Genomic DNA, 20,991 nt, shown 5'->3' on the forward strand with positions numbered 1-20,991 from the left:
GAGAGAGAGAGAGAAAGAGAGAGAGTGTGTCTGGGGTACACTGTGCTTTTTATAGAAGTAACATGAGTGAGCATAACAGACAAACACTGCTATCATAGTAGAATTTTAATTCTAGCATCTAGATTCACAACCTAAGAGGAGAAAGATGGAAGTTTTAAAAAAGAATCCATATTACAGAAAACTAAGAAATGATTGTTCAATGAATAACAAGGAATGAAAGATGTTAACTCCAGAATTATAAACTGGCCTGGACCAGATGGCTTCTAGAAGAAGAGGAAGACCTCAAAGGATGTATAAGACTGAGTAGGTTTCCCAGGTGTGCCCCAGATTTTAGAGTAGGAACAGTGTCATGTGCAAAGTCATGCTATAAAAGTCTGTACAAAGTCAGAGTCGATGACCAAAGTCCAAGAGCCAGGAGGAATACCAGAAGAAAAATCAGAGAAATGAGGAAAGCAAGTGATAACACAAAACATGGAAGAGCTTGAAGGTCAGCTCAAAAGAAGGCATTTTAAATTGATTTAGAAGGCAATGAGGAAGCAATGGAGCAAGTGTGGCAGGAATCTGGCAGCTACTATCAAAAAACCTATCAAAATGTTCGGGCATGATTTGTTCTTAATAAAGCTCTGGAAGTCTCAGGTCCATTGTCCTCAGAACGGTCACAGATTTTGTTGGCTGGCAATTTTACATTAACTCCCTAATTACTGATCACTCTCAGAGGACTTTTCTAGACAAACACAAATCTAACTAAGAGAATTCAACTCATTTTCAACTTTATGAATGCCCTCTGCTCCATTACATCTCTCCTATACCGGGGCCCAAGAGTTTTTCCACATCACAAGGAAAGTACTATAGAAACTGGGGCATTTGTAATATGTTTGTTTTACAGCCATTCTTAATCTTGCTTTTGGCTCAGGTTCATAGTATTTATTTCAGGTTCATATGTTTTTGTACATGTTTTTTGCAGAATGATTTTTGAGGCTTTAAAACTATTATGCTGTACATTTTTCTATTATATAGGTTCCTCCATATTCTGGTATTTTCCATAAATCACATTCATTTGCCCATTCCTTATCCACAGCTTCATGCCCCATCCTTTGTTTCTCTGTTTAGTTGTAATCTTTGTTTTCAAAATGTTCAGAATTGTAGAGGAGACCAGCAAGTCCAATGAGAGATGTCCCACTGTGTAACTTAACACAGCAACCTGTCACAACATGACATTAGTGAGACACTTTGCTAGAGATGAAATCTGAGAGTTTACAAGCAAATAGAGCAAGGGCATTCAGGGTGGTATGTGCATGCTGTGTAAAAGCATAGAGAACTAAGCGAAGAAGCTTGGTGGTTCCTAAATCAAGAAGGAAGAACAATTGATAACATTGAGTTTAGTTACACTGGAGAAAATGAAAAAAAAAAATATTCAAGCACAAGTGTACTACCAGAGTCCTGGAGCAAACCACATTCAACTCTGAGGAGCCAGGATTTCATACTCATGAAGTGCAGGAGACATTGAGTCATTCTAACAGAAAGGATAAGAACCGAAAAAAGTAGGCTGTTAGGACAATGACACCCTCACTGCTACTCTTCCTCTGATCCTTTTATCTATTCTGTTCTCTCATCTGCAACTAAAGCTGTACCTTGCCAACCTCAAGCATTCGCCCCATCATGCAGCTTCTGGGCTCTTGCTGATTGTGGAGACTGCCTGGGAGATCCTGAGATGCTGATTGATTTGATTTCATTCCACTGTGGTGCATGTAATTTCATGCTTCCAAGTGACAGAAATTTTCTGAAAATTCTCCAATCTCCCCAAATTACTTAGTGTTATATATTTATTCCTGGCTTCATTGGATTCTAAATAACCCAGTTTTAGGATAAAATGCTTGGCACATAAAGTTCTGGTCATCAAGATTCAACAATTACTTTGATTGGCTCTTTTCAGAATGTTAGAAACTATCCCAACAGGGGAAAAAATATGAGTATGTCAGATGAAAAAAAGAAAAAAATTCCACAGTGCTTTCTTGGAGTGCCATGAAGCTTTCTGCAAGCAAGGAGACAGCTGGTTCTTCTTAATGTGACAGAAAACTCTGTTTGAGAAGTAAAATATCAAGATGCATCCAAATATAAACAGGTCAAATAGTTATTTCAAGAAAAAAAGTACATACTTGGATAACATCCAGCAATTGTAATAACAACATAAGAGTTTATTGAAATCTACTCCCAAAACCTATCCTTGTTAATATTACCAATAACATAATTATTATACCTTTATATGTGGAAGCATTGCTATAGAATATTATATACACTGAGCATTCTCTGCATGCTGCTTTCCAAGTTAATGTTATTCCTTTAGAATATTTTGGGATTTGTAGAAAAAAAGTAATGAGAGTTCCTACATAGCACACAACTAATTCTCCTGTTAATAAAATCACACCTTTACTTTAATGTACTTGTTACAATTAATGAACCAATAATGGTGCATTTTTATTATCAATCTAATAAGGTCCAAATGTAATTATATTGACTTGGAATTGGGCTTATTCTTTGCTTTTTAAATAGTATCAGTTTGTATCAGATAACATCTGGGCTTTGTTGTATTTATTCATAAATGTCCCCGGTGATTCCTTTTTGGCTGTGGCAGTTTTTCAAACATGAAAAAGGTTCACAGCCTTGAGGGGTGTGGGCCAGATAAGATACTTTATACAATATTCCTCCATTGAAATCTTGTTTTCTAATTATTAGACTGACATTATGGATTTGGAAAAACTAAAAACATGAAGATAAAAGGCCATTTTCATTATGTTCATAGTATATAGCTTCAACTTTACTTATGTTGTTAAGCTTGATTGCTCAAATGAATGTGTCAACATTTTCTATACTGAGAAATTATAAGCTTATATCAATATCTGCAATACCAATTCATTGCTAGGTATATTGCCATAGCCTCCTATTTCTGGTTATAGGAAAAAAACTGTATTTCTTTTCTCTTTACATTCATTTACTCAAACACTCAATACCAAATAAGTGTTAGAGTAGGTTCAGACCTATGGACCCTATGACTATAGAAGCTTACGTAACCACTGCCACCTGAATCTAAGTTCTGCTTCATGACCCAAAAAATAAAAACAATGCCATCCTTGGCTTTGAAAAACAATTGTACCAAGAGCAGTACAATTCTTACACTGAATTACACACTTTTCTCCCAGCTATATTTATTAAACAGGAACAAAACTGTAAACTTATTCTGATTCATGTGGCATAACTGTGTGTTGAGTAGATCGTGTTTGTCTTATAGATCACTTTTAGAATTTGGGCCTTTGTTTCTACTTGAAGTGAAAGATGACTGTAGTGGTTGGAATATGCTTGACCCATGGAAAGTGGCACTACTAGGAGGTGTGGGTTTACTGAAGGAGGTGCAGCCTAGATAAAGGAAATGTATTCCTATGAAGGAGGGGCTTTGAGGATTTGTATATATGTTCCAGTCTAGTCAGTGTTATCCAGAATCTCCCCCTGGCTGCCTGTGGAAGACAGTCTCCCCTGGCTGCCTTCAGATAAAACCGTAGAACCCTTGGCACCATGTATCCTGCATGGTGTCATGCTTCCCACCATAAAGATAATGGACTGAACCTCTGAAACTGTAAGCTAGCCCCAATTACATGTTTGCCTTGATAAGAGCTGGCTTGGTCATGGTGTCCCTTAACAGCAATGAAACCCTAAGATAGGGTCTATATGGAAGAATGGTGGGTGGACTCTGATGAGAAAATGAAAGCTAACTCTCACTGATGTAGTTCTAAAACTCTAATAGAGCAAAGAAATAAGGCAAAGACTAGTGAAAAAAAAAAAGACTCCAAAGGGGGAAGAAAAAAAACACAAACCCAGTTGATAAGCGTAAGTAGCTAAGAGGTGGTTATGTTTTTAAAATCAAGCCAAAGTTTGAGGACAGATTATGCTGTGTAAGTGAATCCAGCAAGTCAAGTCAACTTTGCCCTTGGTTATTAGAAAGGTGCAAACTTCAGCTGTAACTTATAAAGACTGAAGGATAAGCAGATATTTGCTTTGTTTGTTTGATGATAGATGATAGTAATCAAGAAACAAACATTTGTATGTCAAATTTGAAATATTTTAATAATTCAAGAAAAAATAGTTACTAACCAAAACATGGCTGCAGATAGAAGATGTGAGGTCCAATCTAAAGTGCGTATTTTATATTACTTTTATGTGTATGTATACATATGTGTACCTGTGTACATGGTTTTGTAGAGGGGGTACTTGTATGTGATGGCATTTATGCAGACCAAAGTTCCACACTGAGTGGACTTCTTCAGGGTACTGTTCACCTTGATTTTGAGACAGGATCTCTCACTGACCTGAAACTAACTGATACATCAGAGGAAGGCAGGAGCCCTCTACAGCTGCCTCTTCTGCACTGATTTGCAAATGCATGGGACCTCTTCTAACTTTGCATATGTTGGTTCAAAGTGTTGAACTTCCAACCCATGAATGATTGAAAATCATTTTACTTACTGAGATATTTTCCAAGCAAAATATTGGTTAATATCATTTATATTTTATGTGCTTTGTCAATATCAATGACCCATAGAACAGAATACAGACTTAACAACTCAGTTCCCTCTATATCATTGTGACATTTGCACTTTGTGAGACCCCACCAGTTTCCTCCTTGTCTTTCCTTTGTTGTGTTTGCTGAGAACAAATATGGTCAGAAACTCATTTTGTGATAATATTAAAGTAAGGTAGAGTCTACCTGTCTCTCTGTCTGTCTGTCTGTCTGTCTGTCTGTCTTACATCCCACCCCACCCCATTCCAATCCACCCAACACATAGTTCCTCCTCCTAATTATCCCTTCCATTCTCCTCTGAGAGGGTGCCTCCTGTGGTATTCCCCTCATCCTGGTGCATCAAGTCTCTTCAGGGTTACATGTATCCTCTCCCATAGAGAACAGACAAGACAACCTTGTTGGGGAACAGATTCCATAGACAGGAAGTATCTTTAGATACAGCCGTCGCTCCTATTGTTGGGGGACCCAAGGCAGAATCTCTTAACTGAAGCATCTGGAGATGATATCAACATGCCTCATTGTTATTTCTAAATCAGTTTCCTTGAACTACTTCTCTGTTTTCAGTCATGTCAGTGTACTGGAATCTTTTCCATTTTGCTTTGTTTGTTAATCTTAGTGTTGTTAATTTTGTATGTTCAGCTTTTACTAACATATTTATGAATTCTCTAAAGTAAGTCTTACTTCAGATCTGTTATAGATAAATCATACTTGATACATGATGATCATGGGCATTTTCATTACCTATTTAATATTCATACTTGGTAAATTAGGTCATATCATTTGACCTCTCTGGCCTTGGAGTCTCATTTGTAACGTGGGGTTGATAGAGCAGACTTAAACTATGAAGAATTTTGTACACTATTTTTAAGTTTTCAGATGTTTTTCACGTGTGTTATCTCATTCCTCTCCAATTCCAAATGACAGTTATAAATCTCCTCCATAAAATGACTCAGGAAGACATATGATTGCACACAAGTATACCAGTTATTAGTCTTGTTCCTGTGACAAAATACTCTGATATAAACAACTTTGGGATGGACAAGTTTGTGTTAGTCCAATGTTCCAGGGTACTGTTCATCTGGCAAGTAAATCATGGAGGCAGGAACATGTGGCAGCTGGTCCTATGGCAACCGTAGTCACAGATGCAGAGGGTCTGAGATAGGGAGGAAGAGAAGGCAAGAGAAACAGAGGGAGAGGTGGAGAAAGGGAGAAACGGAAGGAGGGAGAGAGGGAGGGAGGAGACAGAGAGAGGGAGGAAGGGAGAGAGGAATGGTGGTTCTCAGTTGGCTTTAGTTTTCTCCATTTTCATTTTTATTCAGGACCCCAACTCATGCTAAAGTGTCAGCCAGAGTTAAGGTTCATCTTTAAACCTTAATATGATCTAGATAATTTTTACAAACATTGCTAGATACTAACTCAATCTAGAGACTCCCTCATAGGCATGCTTAGACTATTCTCCTATGTGATTTTAGATTCCACGAACACAGCTTCACAGTGTGAAGCACTACAGTAGGACCATTCACAAGGGGGCATGTCTTTGTTCGTATTAAGATACTAAGAGCGTTTTCAAGCCTCTCACAATCAAATAGAGAAATAGCTGCAGAGCTCCCTAATTGCCAGGCTTGTTCTAAAGGATGCAGAGACACAGAGAACAAATTCAAATATAACAGGAAAATCAGGAATTCACTTAACAGAAATTATGTAAAACTTAGACCTATATGCAAAGCTCTTGTACTAGTCAAGTAGGAGATGCCCAATAAACATCAACCACATCAAGAGGTTTTTGAGTAGTTGCAATTGAGGTAAGTATGCTTATGCCAATTATTTATACATCGTGTTTATTTTGTAAAGCTGGCTTTCTAACAAGAAATGATGCTCATCAAGTCAAGTATAGCATACAGTGCCTACCCTTCATTTTATCTGCAATTCCATATATTCTTTTAACTTGTGGATACCTGAAAGATAAAGTGCATAGAGAATGGAAGAACTCATTCTGGAGGATACAGAGCTACTTGGGGGGATACAACTCAAGGGCAGATAGCTAGACAGTCCTGGGGGGAAAAAGAACTACACCAAGAGAAGATGAAGTCACAAGGAACACTAAGATTTCATCTCTAATTCTGCCTGAGCATCGCCCTGAACATCTGTGCCATTGTTGTCTGTTCTCTGCGTAGCAACTTTCTCCGCTGCTTGATCCAAATTCTGTAAACCATTCCTCATTACCTCTCTAATTTTAGCTTATTATTTTGTTGACGCTGTAGTTGCTTTGTGAATTTGCATTGTTCTTAGTTGTTTAGTTTGTTTGTTTTTGACATCCACTGACCCCCAAAATGAGTCCAATATGAACTGATATAGCACAGGCTCAGTTCCAAACTCCCGATGAATGGATTATGATTGACTTAGTTTGCATTTGGCCACCACAGTCACAGTGTAAATGTGGCTACCCAAAATGCACTTCTACAAGGAAAGCATTGCCTACCGAGATTAAGATGACAACTGAGAGGGGCAGAGGAACATACTATGTACCTGGAAAGAATTTACAGCATCTGGAAAGGATTTATAGTACCTCAAGGCCCTGTTCCTGCAAAGTAGAAATTTTAGGGTATCTCTTCTCTATTTACACAGATAGAATAGAGACAACTGAAGTTCATTCATTTTGCACATACTAAATTTGCTGAGAGTATTAGTAGTTATGGAGCTACAGAGTGGGAAATGACAATTTGTATCACATACACACATACACATATTCAGACTCTACAGTCATCAGGCAAAATGAAACCAAATATTATACTGCATACAAATTTCAGATTGTTGTGTACAACAATAATGTGCTGGGCCTTGAAGAACCACCCATAACTATTTGAAAGTGGTTATAGTGGTTCTCTAGGCTTGAGAAAAAGTGCTATATTGTGGAAATTTAGGTTAAACTCTAAATGATAACTAATAAGTTAGTAACAGCTAACTAATTATTAAATGGTGGGTCAGAATACTTCTAAGGTAAAAGTATGATAGCAGAAGCTGAAACAAGACAGTCCTAAATAGTAGGGAAGGAGGAACAGGCAAATAGTAATTAAAGCTGGCAGGAACTTGATTCTAGCATCAGACAAAAGTTAAGAAATAATGTTCTTTATCCTAAGTACAAACAAATGTTGTCATCATAGTATGCATCTGAGAAGATTAATGTGATTAACATGGTCAAATACTAATTTATTATGAAAGACGGAGGACTAGGAGCTGAAGCATGGACAATAGATCAAAGAAGAGCAAGAGTACATGGGAGAATAAATCAGGAGATAGTATACTGGCCCAGAAATTAATGAATGTGTTGATCACATAATAATGGAATTGGACAATAAGGAGCTACTACAAAAAGTCCTTACCCCTGTTCCCACCTGACTCTGTGGTCCTGGTCCATTAAAATAGGACAAGGAAAGTCACTCAGACACAAGAGCAATAATTGAGCTGGAACTAATCGAGGTTATGAACGTTTTTACCCAGGAAAAAGATTAAGATAGTACCAATTTTATTAGGTACCATGATGTACAGTTAGTGCAAAGGCAAGTGCCATGGCAGTGTGATAGTTAATAATAATACATCGAGATGGAAAGGAAAATCATCTTCTGGGACAGAAAATGTCAAATTCAAATTCAAAAGCAAATGTTTTGAGCTTCCACAATATTCTCCCTTAGCGGTTTTATTTACTTTACTATGAAACATTATGTATAGACACAGCCTCTTTATAAAAAATGCACTGCTTTTTTTCCAACTCAAAGAGCACTTTCTTTTCAGCTTTGAAAAGAAAGGTGCAGATGAAAGACTAAGAAAAAATTATTTGCCAACCCAAAGAAAACTCAGGAGCAGAAGGATGCAGGAGCACATGCTGTATCTTTTATTTTGCAGCAATAGCCAAGGGTTTTATCTCTGCAGGAGCCTGCTCAGAAAATCCTGTGATCTCTAATGAAAGCCATTCCACTCCTGAACTTGCTATCAGAGAAAAGCTGGCAAGAGTAAAACTGCAGCCTCTGGGGAGCAAGAGATGGAAATCCCAAATTCCCCAAATGCTCACCTTTCTTTAGAAGATGATGGTAAATGTCAATTTTACAGCCTCAGGCAAACTGCTTAGGCCTTTGGTGTCTAAGTTTCCTCATCTAGAAAATGAGAATTTCTCTTCTATTTATTTTTTCTTTTATTTATTTATTTTTATTACACTCCAGATTTTATCTTCCCCCCTCCACCCTCTGACTCTTCCACATCCCATACCTCCTCCCACCCCTGTGTCTCCATGAGGATGTCCCCACCACCCACCACCCACCTATCCAGACCTCTAAACTCCCTGGGGCCTCCAGTCTCTTGAGGGTTAGGTGCATCATCTCTGATTAAACACAGACTCGGCAGTCCTCTGCTGTATATGTGTTGGGGGCCTCCTATCAGCTGGTGTATGCTCCCTTTTTGGTGGTCCACTGTTTGAGAGATCTCAGGGATCCAGGTTAATTGAGACTGCTGGTCCTCCTACAGGAATTCTCTCCTCCTCAGCTTCTTCCAGCCTTTTCCTAATTCAACCACAGGGGTCAGCAGCTTCTGTCCATTGGTTGGGTACAAATATCTGCATCTGACTCTTTCAGCTGCTTTTTGGGTCTTCTGGAGTGTAGTCATGATAAGTCCCCTTTTTGAGGGTGCTCCATAGCCTAAGTAATAGTGTCAGGCCTTGGAGCCTCCTCTTGAACTGGATCCCACTTTGGGCCTGTTGGTGGACCTTCTTTTCCTCAGGCTCCTCTCCATTTCCATCCCTGCAGTTCTTTCAGACAGGAACAAATATGGGTCAGAGTTTTGACTGTGAGATAGAACCCTCTCCCTCACTTGATGTCCTGTCTTCCTGCTGGAAGTGGGATCTATAACTTCCTTCTCCCTACTGTAGGGCATTTCATCTATGGTCCCTCCTTTTGAGTCCTGAGAGTCTTGTACCTTCCAGGTCTCTGGTGCATTCTGGAGAGTTCTAGATAACTTTTTCTCATTTTCTACATTCTACCTGTCAATAAATTCTGCCACTTCTTTCTACAATATATATTCACATATCACCAATATTGCATTTTCTACTCTGAAGTAAGACACTACAATCTTTTGCTTTGATCTCTAGAAGAATCTCTTATCCTGCCCTTTTACTTCCCACATTCCCCTTTTCTGTATGTTTTCAACAAGTGGAACAGTCTCTAAGAATGTAACTTTGATCATGGTCTCCTCTGCACGGATTTCACCAGCATTCATCTGTCTCATTTAGTGCAAATTTCAAGTACTTTGTGAGACAATTCATGTGCTTCCCCTTCCTCCTCTTTTCTCATTCACTCTGATTCCACCACATTGGCCAAACTAATATGTCTCTACAAGGCTCTAATTACCCTCAGCCTGAAATTCTCCATGATCTTTACATCTCTATCTTTGACTTTGCTATAAGGTCTCTAATAAATTCCCTTAGTATGATCATCTTGATCCACCCTAGGAAATAGTACCTTTATCTTAACCTTAAAATGTTTGTCCATCCTTATTCCTTCTTTATTTTCCCCAAAGTTCCCCCACAGTTTCATGAGCTATATGACCACTGATATGTTCTCCTTTGTTACTAGGATAAAATATCCATGGGTAAGGGAACTTTGTTCACTATTTCAGAATGCAGTCACTTAACAAGTTCCTGGCATAGAGAAGGCAGTTATACAAATAATTGTTAAATTAATAGCAGGTTATTTTTCTGACTTCATAAACTTCACAAATATGCTGTACCAAGAACTACCACATGTAACAATGCTTGCTTCTTATATTCGGGAGTGCAGAAGTTCAGAAAGTATACTATTTCACCTTAGGTGATGCTAACTAGGTAGATGAGTGTTGGAGTAGGTGTACGCACCCTTTCCTAACCCACTACCAAAAATGCAAAGCCTGAGAAAAGACATGCTTTAGTGTATTGCCTAAAGTCAACCAATGCCTTACTTTCTGTCTCTGTCTCAGAGACAGAAAGAGTAGGACTGAGGACTATAATATATTCTTCTACTATGAGATACATTGCTAACTGATAAGAAGAAAGAATGGGATTGTTAGCTCTGATATATTGATTGTATAGCAACTGTGAGACAGATAACACTAAAAGCAGTGATATCAGACATACATTTGCATTGGCAAGTCTTGTCTGTAGATGTCATACCATTTGATTTTACCTTTAAGCAAATGAATACTGCTGAGTAGTCTATAACAGTGACTTCTATTTTTTGTAGTTCTAGTCAGGTCTATCCTGTGTCAAATCAGCCACCAATTCATTACAGATTACTGAGGCAGCTACTTTCCAGAGTAGCTCTTCTAGAACATGCACAGTGTCTTCTATTTAGCCCCTATGTTACCAGTGTTTTCTATCTTTCCTTATACACCCATCTTACTTCTGTAAGATCCTTGGGAACAAGATGTACTTTTTTAAAACAAACGTTTTTTGTTTTATTCCTCAGAACCATAGGTTCTGACACCTTCTAAGCCTTCTAGGAGCTTTGGAGAAATTGAGTCTAATTCACAAATCACCCCCTCCTCCAGTTTATTTAGCACAAAGAACTGGGTCCCATGTTTCTTGTTTGTGATTCAGTGGGTTTTGGTAAAGGACATGAGATGATACATTTCAGTCAAGGTCCCAGACTTGCTGATACTAGGAATCTGCACAACACACCTCAAGGCTCTCTTGTTGGGAAATTTCTAAAGAACCATTTCTTTCCATCTATTACAGGGTAGCTCCTTGGTCTCTGGTTGGCTAGATGACACTTGCGTTTTTTTCCCCAAGAACCCATAGTCTTTTCTTTACACGCTCATTTTTTTTCTTTCAATCCAAACATCCCAAATAAGTTTATTCTTCATCAAATGATGGAGCCTTACACAAGAAAGGAGAAATGAACCATAAAAGTTAAGTCTATATGCTACTTATCACGATACAAATAGTTTATCCAGTCTGGTGTTAGCCAGTCTTTGCCACTGTGACATTCATAGCATGCCCTTTCTTCTCTGCTTGGCTATTCTCTTTATGCAGCCCTATGTTCTTGACTCTCCTGTCAGATTGAACTAGTACTCTTTCACTTTAGGGCTGTTTCTGGTTCTGATAAAGGCCTCTCATTGCTGTGAGAACTGCTAACCCCACACAAATCCTCTCAGTGAAGCTTATGAAATATTTCAGTTGAACTCAAAGATTTTCTCCAGGCCAGTAATTATTGTCATTAACATTTAGATAAGTTGGCTGTTTCCTACACTGTATTATTTCGTGTTCCATTGCCTCATAATGAAACAAGAAAGGAAGGGTTGAGAAATTTCAAACCAAATGGTCTTTGCTAATGAATTTGACTGCTTCATTTAGATATTCATTCTATATTCTAATTTGCTAGCAACAGCCACATATCCACTACACTCATTCCTCCACGGATACCCTGTGGTCATGTATTTTTGTGCCAAAGAAGGTCTCAGTCCTGCTTCTTCATATGAGAAATGGCTGAATTGTGTAAGCTTCCAATTTGCATTGTTTTTCTGTCTATTACTCTGACTCTTACCACAATTTTGATCAGAAAATTAGGAACAGAGTATAGCAAATACTTGCCTTGTTTTCAAGTATTTGATTCCTATATGGCTTCTCAAATCCTAGTACACTACATTAACAATGATTTTTTTTCAACATAGGTATACTAACAGTGATAGGCAGTATATCATTATCTGAAAGTCTTATCTCATGATGTTCATTGAGCCCTAAAATCAGATAAAATGAGCCCTGTATATATATATATATATATATATATATGACTTGAATTAATTGGAATAAGTACAGAGTTGATAATGAAATTAATCTTTTAAAATCCCTTAATAGCTACTGAAGTAAACCACTAGATATGAAAATAAAAACATTTTCATAACTAGATGGAAAATTTTTCTCTAGCCTGTGGTAGATAGATAGATGATAGATAGATAGATAGATAGATAGATAGATAGATAGATAGATATTAGTTTAAGACAATACAGAATGGACACAAGCCTGTGGAACACAGAAAACCATGCCATGAATTGGAGGTTGGAAGATAAAAATCATCCAGGTTCCCATGTGCAACTTCTAGATATGAAGGTGTGCAACTAGATATGAATATGTACAACTTTCAGATATGATAGGTACCAGTTCCAGGGATCTGTGAGGATAAGGTACTGGAATATTAATTCCCAGTTGCTCACATTACAGTAACTGAGCCCTCCCACCAGCATAATTTACTGTAAGTAATTTTATTCCAATTGCATTTTAGTTTGTTTCGTTTGTATATTTATAGAACCCAAATTTGCAAAAATGAATTCCTTAGTTTTACTGTTATTGTTACTGAGTAACTAACAAGAAGCAACTTAAAGAAGGAAGGGTTTAGTTCTGCTTACAGTTAAAAAAAAAAAGATGCTATCAACCATGGCACAGAAATCATGGCAGTAGGGGCATGAGATAGCTTGTCCTGTTAGATCCAGAAGCAGGAAGGAAGTAGGAAGTGAACAGCAAGTGAGGGATCAGGCTATAAAACCTCAAGGCTCATTTTTCACGACCTACTTATTTCACCAGGGTTTCACTGGGGGCTCTATCTTATAAAGATTTCAACATCACCAACACTTGGGAGTAAGTGCTCTAGCATGGGCTTGGAGGGAGATCTCAAAATGTAACCATAATACAAATATTGTTTACATAATATTTATGTGGTTTGCTATGTATAGCTGATATTTAGCTGTCCTTTCTTTAAAGATGTCTCTTTTCTCTCTTTGTCTCTTTTACAACACACACACTGAGAGAGAGAGAGAGAGAGAGAGAGAGAGAGAGAGAGAGAGAGAGAGAGAGAACTGATTAATTGGAATAAGTTACAGAGTTGATAATGAAATTAATCCGCCTTTTGAAATCCCTTAATATCAGCACTGGAGCCACTGTCGCAGAGCCCAGGCTATTTCTGCTCCTCCGTCACCCCCATTGTGCACTAGTGGTCTCAAAAGGTTCGAGGTTCAAGATGACAACCGTCAAGGACCAGCTGAATGTGAATCTTCTTAAGGAAGAACAGGCCCCCCCAGAACAAGCTTACAATTGTTGGGATTTGTTGATGGCTTGTGCCATCAGTATCTTAATGAAGGACTTGGCAGATGAACTTGCCCTTGTTGATGTCATGGAAGACAAGCTAAAGGGAGAGATGATGGATCTCCAGCAAGGCTTAAAACACTGAAAATTGTCTCCATCAAAGACTATTGTGTAACTGCAAACTCTAAGCTGGTCATTATCACAGTAGGAGCCCGTCAGCAAAAGGTAGAGAGGGGATCAGGGGATCAATCTGGTCCAGTGAAACGTGAACATCTTCTAGTTCATCATTCCCAACATTGTGAAGTACCGTCTACACTGCAAACTGCTTATTGTCTCAAATCCAGTGGATTCCTTGACAACATGGCTTGGAAAATAGGTAGCTTTCCCAAAATCTGAATTATTGGAAGTGGTTGCGATCTGAATTCAGCTTGGTTCAGTTACCTGATGGGAGAAAGGGTGGGAGTTCACCTGCTGAGCTGTCATGGATGGGTCCTGGGAGAGCATGGAGACTCCAGTGTGCCTGTGTGGAGTGGTGTGAACATTGCCGGCATCTCCCTGATGTCTCTGAACCCAGAACTGGGCACTGATGCAGATAAGGAGTGGAAGGATGTTCACAAGCAGGTAGTTGACAATGTGTATGAGGTGATCAAACTGAAAGATTCCACATCCTAGCCATTGACCTCTCTGTGGCAGACTTGGCTGAGAGCATAATGAGGAACCTTAGGCAAATGCATCCCATTTCCAACATGATTAAGGGTCTCCACGGAATCAATGATGATGTCTTCCTCAGTGTGCCATGTATCCTGGGACAAAATGGAATCTCAGATGTTGTGAAGGTGACACTGACTCCTGAGGAAGAGGCCCACCTAAAGAAGAGTGCAGATACCCTCTGGGGAATCCAGAAGGAGCTGTAGTTCTAAAGTCTCCCCAGTGTCCTAGCACTTCACTGTCCAGGCTGCAGCAGGGTTTCTATGGAGACCATACACTTCTCATCTGAGCTGTGTTTAGTACATTGTGTTGAGGTGGTCTGGGGAAAAAAAACCTCAGTTCCCACAGCTTTACCCTGCTGCTAAGTGGTACTTGTGTAGTGGTAACCTGGTTAGTGTGACAGTTCCACTGTCTCCAAGGCACACTGCCAACTGTGTGCAGGTTTCGATTACCCTGTGGGCCTGCTGCATTGCTGCCCTGTGCACCCTCACCAAACATGCCTAGGCCAACAAGTTCTCAGTTAGTCATAACCTGGCTCCAGTGTGTAAGTCCATTGTGCATATCTAGTGCATAAATATTCTACAGGATATGTTATGTGTTATATGTGTCTATAGTGTACATTGTAATGTTATGTGAAATATAAAATTTGCATATGGATGATGGAATCAACCACTCAAGTGTCATGCCAACGGAAACACCTAATAAACCTTGGACAGTAGAAAAAAATCTCTTAATACCTACTAAAGTAAACCACTAGAAATTAAAATAAAAACATCTTTCATAACTTGATGGAAAATTTTTATCTGGCCTGCAAATTCCTCAAGAGTAGCTAGGCATTGCATTCTGGAGCCCTGGCCTCATTTGACCTCTCCGTTGCCTTTCCTAAAAGCAAGGATGATGTCTTAAAACTCATGTCTGCAGGGATAATAGGGCCAACATATAATTTGTTGTTTATCCCAGGATACTTTTGTGGAACTATGGCTAAACCTGCAGGCATTGTCCTTGATTAATGGGAAAGTCTAGTCACTCCCGGGACACTTTGCAGTCATAAGTCTGTAACATCAAGCACCAGGTATGTGGGTTCAGGGTTTGGTCTAATACTTCTTAGTTTGTAACCTTGGCCTCATCATCCACCAAGGCCTAATTTGTCTGCACTGATGGTGTATTACTTTAAGCAATAAAAACAAACAAGATATTCTTGGTAAAGTGACTCAAACCCTGTAAAATGATAAATAAATATAAAGAGGGCTTTTCCATAGAGATTCATGTAATAATGGCCAGTATAATCTGGCCTTATTTTTTTTTCAGGAAGAATAAACTCAATAGGGACACAGTAGCTATATTTTTGCCATTTCCTTGGGAAGACCTTCATCTAGGCTTTCTCCTTACCATCTCTGATGTCAATATCCATGTGGCATTTTCTCACTCATCCTTTTATTATTCTTTATCCAGCTATTCTTTCACATTGAATTGTCATTACCTCCTCTAAGAAGCTTTCTCAGATTTTTCTTTTATACCCAGATGTTCTTCTCTCCAAAAACCTGTGGGACACACTTGTTCTGTCTTAAAGTACCTCTTACCTGTAGTATTTTTCTACTTGAGTTATTTTAGACTTGAAAGTCAATGATACTCTGAGGCGGTAATTAGATACTTTGTGCTATCCTATGCCTACAGCTCTACATTGTAGATACTGAGACTCCAGTATTTCTCAGTTATATTTTAGCTTACAGAACAGAAATCCAACTCCAAATGGCCTAAATAGGAAGAATTATCTGAGTTCATTTAAATAGAATCAGAAGATAAGTGAGAAGGGTAAGTGTAGGATTGTCAGGGTTCCTGATCTTTCCTGCTTAGGGACAGGCCCATGGATGACCACAGAAGCAAGCAACCAGGCACATATTCTGGTTGGTTGGTTGGTTGGTTGGTTGGTTGGTTGGGTTGGGTTGGGTGGTTGGTTTGGTTTGGTTTGGTTTGGTTTGGTTTGGTTTGGTTTAGCTTAGCTTGGGAAAGAAAAAGGAAACTTTCTCTTGAGCCAGGGCTTTGAGCCAAGCACAATAGGCCAATCTTTCTGTCAAGCTTGGCCAGGTTAGCTATAATATAGCCTTGGGCAGTCACTCTTGCAAACTGAGATTTGAAGCAGTGATGGTCAGTGTAAACTCTGTAAATTGTCTCACAGAACTTTCTACCGTCAGGAAATGTTCTACACAGCACTGGCCAGTATTGGGACCACTAGCCAGGCATGGCTATAAATTCATTTAAGACCTATGAATAAAATTGGAGAAATAAAATTTTATTTTCAGTAATTTAAATTCATTTATACTTAAACAGCACATCTGTTTGATAATTCATATATTGGGTAGAATGGGAGAATGGCTGGAGTACAAATTGAAGCCCAGAAAGGACCAGGTTTCCCTAAGACATGTGGGTTATATAGGATAGAGGGAAGAAGATAGGGACTTTGGATCTTTCTGGGTATCAATGAGTTAAATAAGGTTCTCCCGAAGCACCGCTGGTCAAGGTGTGTTCACATACCATAAAATAGGTATCACCTGATAGCATGTTAGAAATCAGAGTATGAGCTCAGGATGATGGTATGTATACTCAGTCACTCCAGCCTTGGGGAAACTAAGGAAAATCAAAAGTTTGATGACAACCCTGTTAACATAGTGAGACCCTATCTCATCAAGAAGGAGGAGGAGAAATAAGTAGGAAAGAATGAGATTAAAAAATGAATGAGAGAAATGAAAGAAGAGAAAATGAATCATAATCCTATGTCACATAATCATAATTTTATATTTTTTATTTTTTTACTTGAGACAGGATCTTGCTATGCACCCAAGGCTGGTACCTAACTTTTGTTGAATGTTTTGCTTCAGCCTCCTGAGTATTAAGATTACAGGTGTGAACCTTGATACCCAACTAGAGTCTGTAATAGAACAGGATCTTCCTCCACTGCTAAACCTATAGTTTGTAAAGCTTTGCAAATGGAAGCACCCAGATTCCCAGCCTGGTGCAGCTCTAAACCACCAGGTAGTGAGTTACCGAGTGCTTACCTTACCTCGTGAGGTTACTGTAATTCTTTCAGTGAGATAGGATGAAGTGTTTAGCATCATCCACAACATCTCATTATGCTTATGAAGGCATGCTTTGCCTGGCCTGCTATCTAGGGCAGTGGGACTTATGCATGGAGACATTCTCATTTGTAGCCAACCTCTAACATATCCCATAATGTATGTTAAACTAACAAACAGAAATCATTACTGATTGAGTGAACTATTACATATCCCAGAAGCCAACAAAACATAAGATCAGTTGGGATAACATATTATTTGAATGAATGAATATAATTATTCCCCCATGTACTATCAAACCAGAATATAATTTTCCTATTTTTGTTTAAGTAATTTCTTACATTGGTCCTCTTGCCTAGACCTTCTTTCTTAGGAGAGAAACTAGAAAAGTTAAGTATCATTTTGTGAGCTCTTGTTGAGCTCTTGGTTTGCAAAGCATTGCAAACTCCCCACTCCACTGGATGTATGCCCTTGCTCCGGCTGTCTCCAAAGTACCTGTAAACAGAGAACGAACACTCTTGTGTCCACAACTTGAAGTGCTTGGCATGTGATGTCTACTCGTCACCTTCACATCTGTGTCCTCAACAGCTGTGCAGATTTTCAGCATTTTAAGTTTCCCCTCTATCGAATGGTGATTTCTCTAGCTTTGTGCCACAAGGCTTGATAACACCACAAACCGCCACACTAGTTTTATCCTTGTCCTAGGAGATACCTGAAATCATACTTGGTATTTCTGTACTTTATATGTCCTTGTAAGATCAGTAAGTGAAAAACTTCAGAAAGGGCCTATGGCTCAATGGTGAGTTAGAGAACAAATACTTTCCCAAATGTTCAGTGTAGCCACCGTTGGCTAAAGGTGATATCATTTGGGAGCTAACAAGCAGAGACTAAGGATGTGTCTAACATGCTATCACTTTATATTATCATTTAGGCACTGAAATAAAAGTGCCTACTAAAACAGACAACTCTGTTTAATAATGTTATAATCTAAAGCATCAAATGGATATGCATAACACATTTGTTCCTCATTGTTTCTAACCCCTATTCCTTTACTCAACAAATGTGTATTTATTACATATGAAATGCCATATTAGGAAATGACACAAGCTACATAGTTCCTGATTTCTGCACACAGCACTAAGATGAACATCCAAAACAATTAGGCAATGACTCAGTACTTCTAAAAAGGAAACTATGGAACTTAACAAAGTTGCATAGCCATTCGCCAAACAAGTAAGAACAGTATGATTCCAGAAGGAGAAAGAATGGTGTGTCCACATCAAGTGATTCTTTTAGCTTTTCATTTTTACGAAAAGGTGCACCATAAAGTTTTCCCCTGCTTTAAATATAAAACAATTTAACCCTCTAGATTCTTTGTCCACAACACAGTCTGTTTCACTGGGCAACAGATAGATGTGAAATTCGGGACAATGGGTGGTTGTCTAGAAAGTCACACAGTATCCCAGCAGCTGAAGTAGACTGTACTCATGCCGTATCTGCTCATCAGTAAAGCATCCTGCTTATTTAATCCAGACTCCAGGAGGCTATTTCATATTCCTGGTGACACTTTTTCTTCTAGCCCCACCAAGCACAAATGCACAAGCAATATTCCTCAGGCAGATACAGGTCATTTGTCAACAGACTATATAATGACTGTTTTCTATGAAGAAGAATTTTAAAAATTAAATTGGAGAGTTCTTGGCTTATTCCCACCTGGCACCCACACTTACTCAGCTTCTCAGAATGCTTAGGCTGAAGGAAGCTTAATTAAAATCAAGTCAACGGAGCACTTGCTGAGAAACTAATAAGACAATACAAACAAATTAGCCTTTTCCCCATTCTCTTCCTTTTTGCTATTTTGTTGCTCTCAACCCAACTTTTGAGTCATCCACAGGATATATATACTTATCCACCAATTTTTTCATTTCCTGGCTTTATACAAGCTGACGACATGCTTCACAATTTGAAAAGCTTAACATTTTCTATAATTATGATGGGTCATGATTATTAGAAGATCGTAAAAAAGAAACAATTACTACATCTGGAATCCAAATGTAGTCCAAGTCTTTGTGTTGGAGAAAACAGGTTGTATGTACAGTGACAAACATGTCCAATATTTGACTGTGCCCACAATAGCGACTCTATTTGTGCCCACTAATTTTTAACACCAATATTTGTTGCTAAGACTTTCCTCTTAGCTTTATTGCCTGTTTCCCTGATCAGAGAATTAAATAAAACTGTTGGTATAATACATGTCTTGACATTTCCTTTTAAAATTGAAGAGCTGATAGCATTTACTGTCATTCAGATAGGGAAGGGTGTGTCATGGTGCCCTGGACTATTTTGAATTGAGTGTTCAGAAAGCCCTCTCTGAAAAGGTGATGTCTGAGCAGTATCCTGAACAGGAGGAGCCAGGAGTGTGAAGTCCTGAGCCTAGATGTACTATTAAGAAAGGGCCAGCAATACAAATTTTCTAAGGAATGCACTTAGGAGCAGGAAAGATAAAATGGTGCTGATTGGTATTATCAGAGCACAGTGGGCAAGAGGAGAGCAGCTGGAGATGTGACCAGAAAAGATGAGGCCATCTCTAAACAATAGTAAAGAGTCAGAGACTTACTCTAGGGCAATGAGAAGACATCAGGGAACTGAGCCCAGCTCCATTAGGGTATGAACATATATTATGTCACTTCTCTACGTATGTAACTGCTTCTCTGAGATAGGCCTAATATAGCTATTTTAAGGGTTATTGTTTTCTTTATTTGGGGTTTTTATAAAAATTTGCCATTTAACTGTTTTTATCTAATTTTTAGAATTTCATATAATCATCTTATTTACATCATTGCCTCTCTCTCTTCCACACTCAGATCCTTCCGTGTCCCAAATTTATAATCTCTTCTTGTTTAATTATTATCATTAAATTATATTTGTATATTGTATAATAATATATAGATATATTTAAGAATAAGATAATTGTTATTACATATGTATACCTATGTCTGTACATGTGTGTGTGTGTGTGTGTCTATGTGTGTATAATTTACCAAATCCACTTGGATGAAGACAGTTGATTTTCTGCATTCATTTGCCAACTGATATTGCCATTCTGCTGGTATTATTGAGACAATGATTTTATTGAGACTTCATAATGCATTTTTCTGTCTTGTCCATAGAATACTGTCTAGCAGTAAGATTCCACATACTTTAGCTCTTATAAACTTTCTTCACCTTTTCTTTCAAAGTTCCCTTAGCCTTAAGTGTAGGGTTGTGTTGCAGTTATATCTATAGCACTGTGGACATTTATTATATGCATTCTGAATGATCTCTGTAATATTTTTCATCCTTTATGAAAGGAAACTTCCCTGATAAGTAGCATGTGCTATATGTACCTGTGAATATAAAAGTAGGTATTTAGAAAACGGTGAGCAGTCATATTAGTTTAGAAAAACGGCAGTAGTATTCTTTGATGTCTATGACCTTCCAACCATAGTAGATTTCTGCTACCAAGCTTGAATTCCTTCCTATCAAATTAGCCTTAAGTCCAATTAAAT

The 20,991-nt window shown here is 38.4% G+C and overlaps 1 protein-coding gene and 1 pseudogene across 1 annotated transcript in view; both read left to right on the forward strand.

Moving 5' to 3' along the window:
- The window catches only part of Tenm4 (teneurin transmembrane protein 4), a 1,520,543-nt gene that overhangs the window by 63,443 nt on the left and 1,436,109 nt on the right, over nucleotides 1–20,991 (forward strand). The gene's annotated exons all lie outside the window — the stretch shown is intronic.
- LOC117717187 (L-lactate dehydrogenase A chain-like) lies at nucleotides 13,600–14,670 on the forward strand (annotated as a pseudogene).

The sequence above is a fragment of the Arvicanthis niloticus genome, chromosome 1, assembly GCF_011762505.2.
Source record: "Arvicanthis niloticus isolate mArvNil1 chromosome 1, mArvNil1.pat.X, whole genome shotgun sequence".
Lineage (NCBI taxonomy): Eukaryota > Metazoa > Chordata > Mammalia > Rodentia > Muridae > Arvicanthis > Arvicanthis niloticus.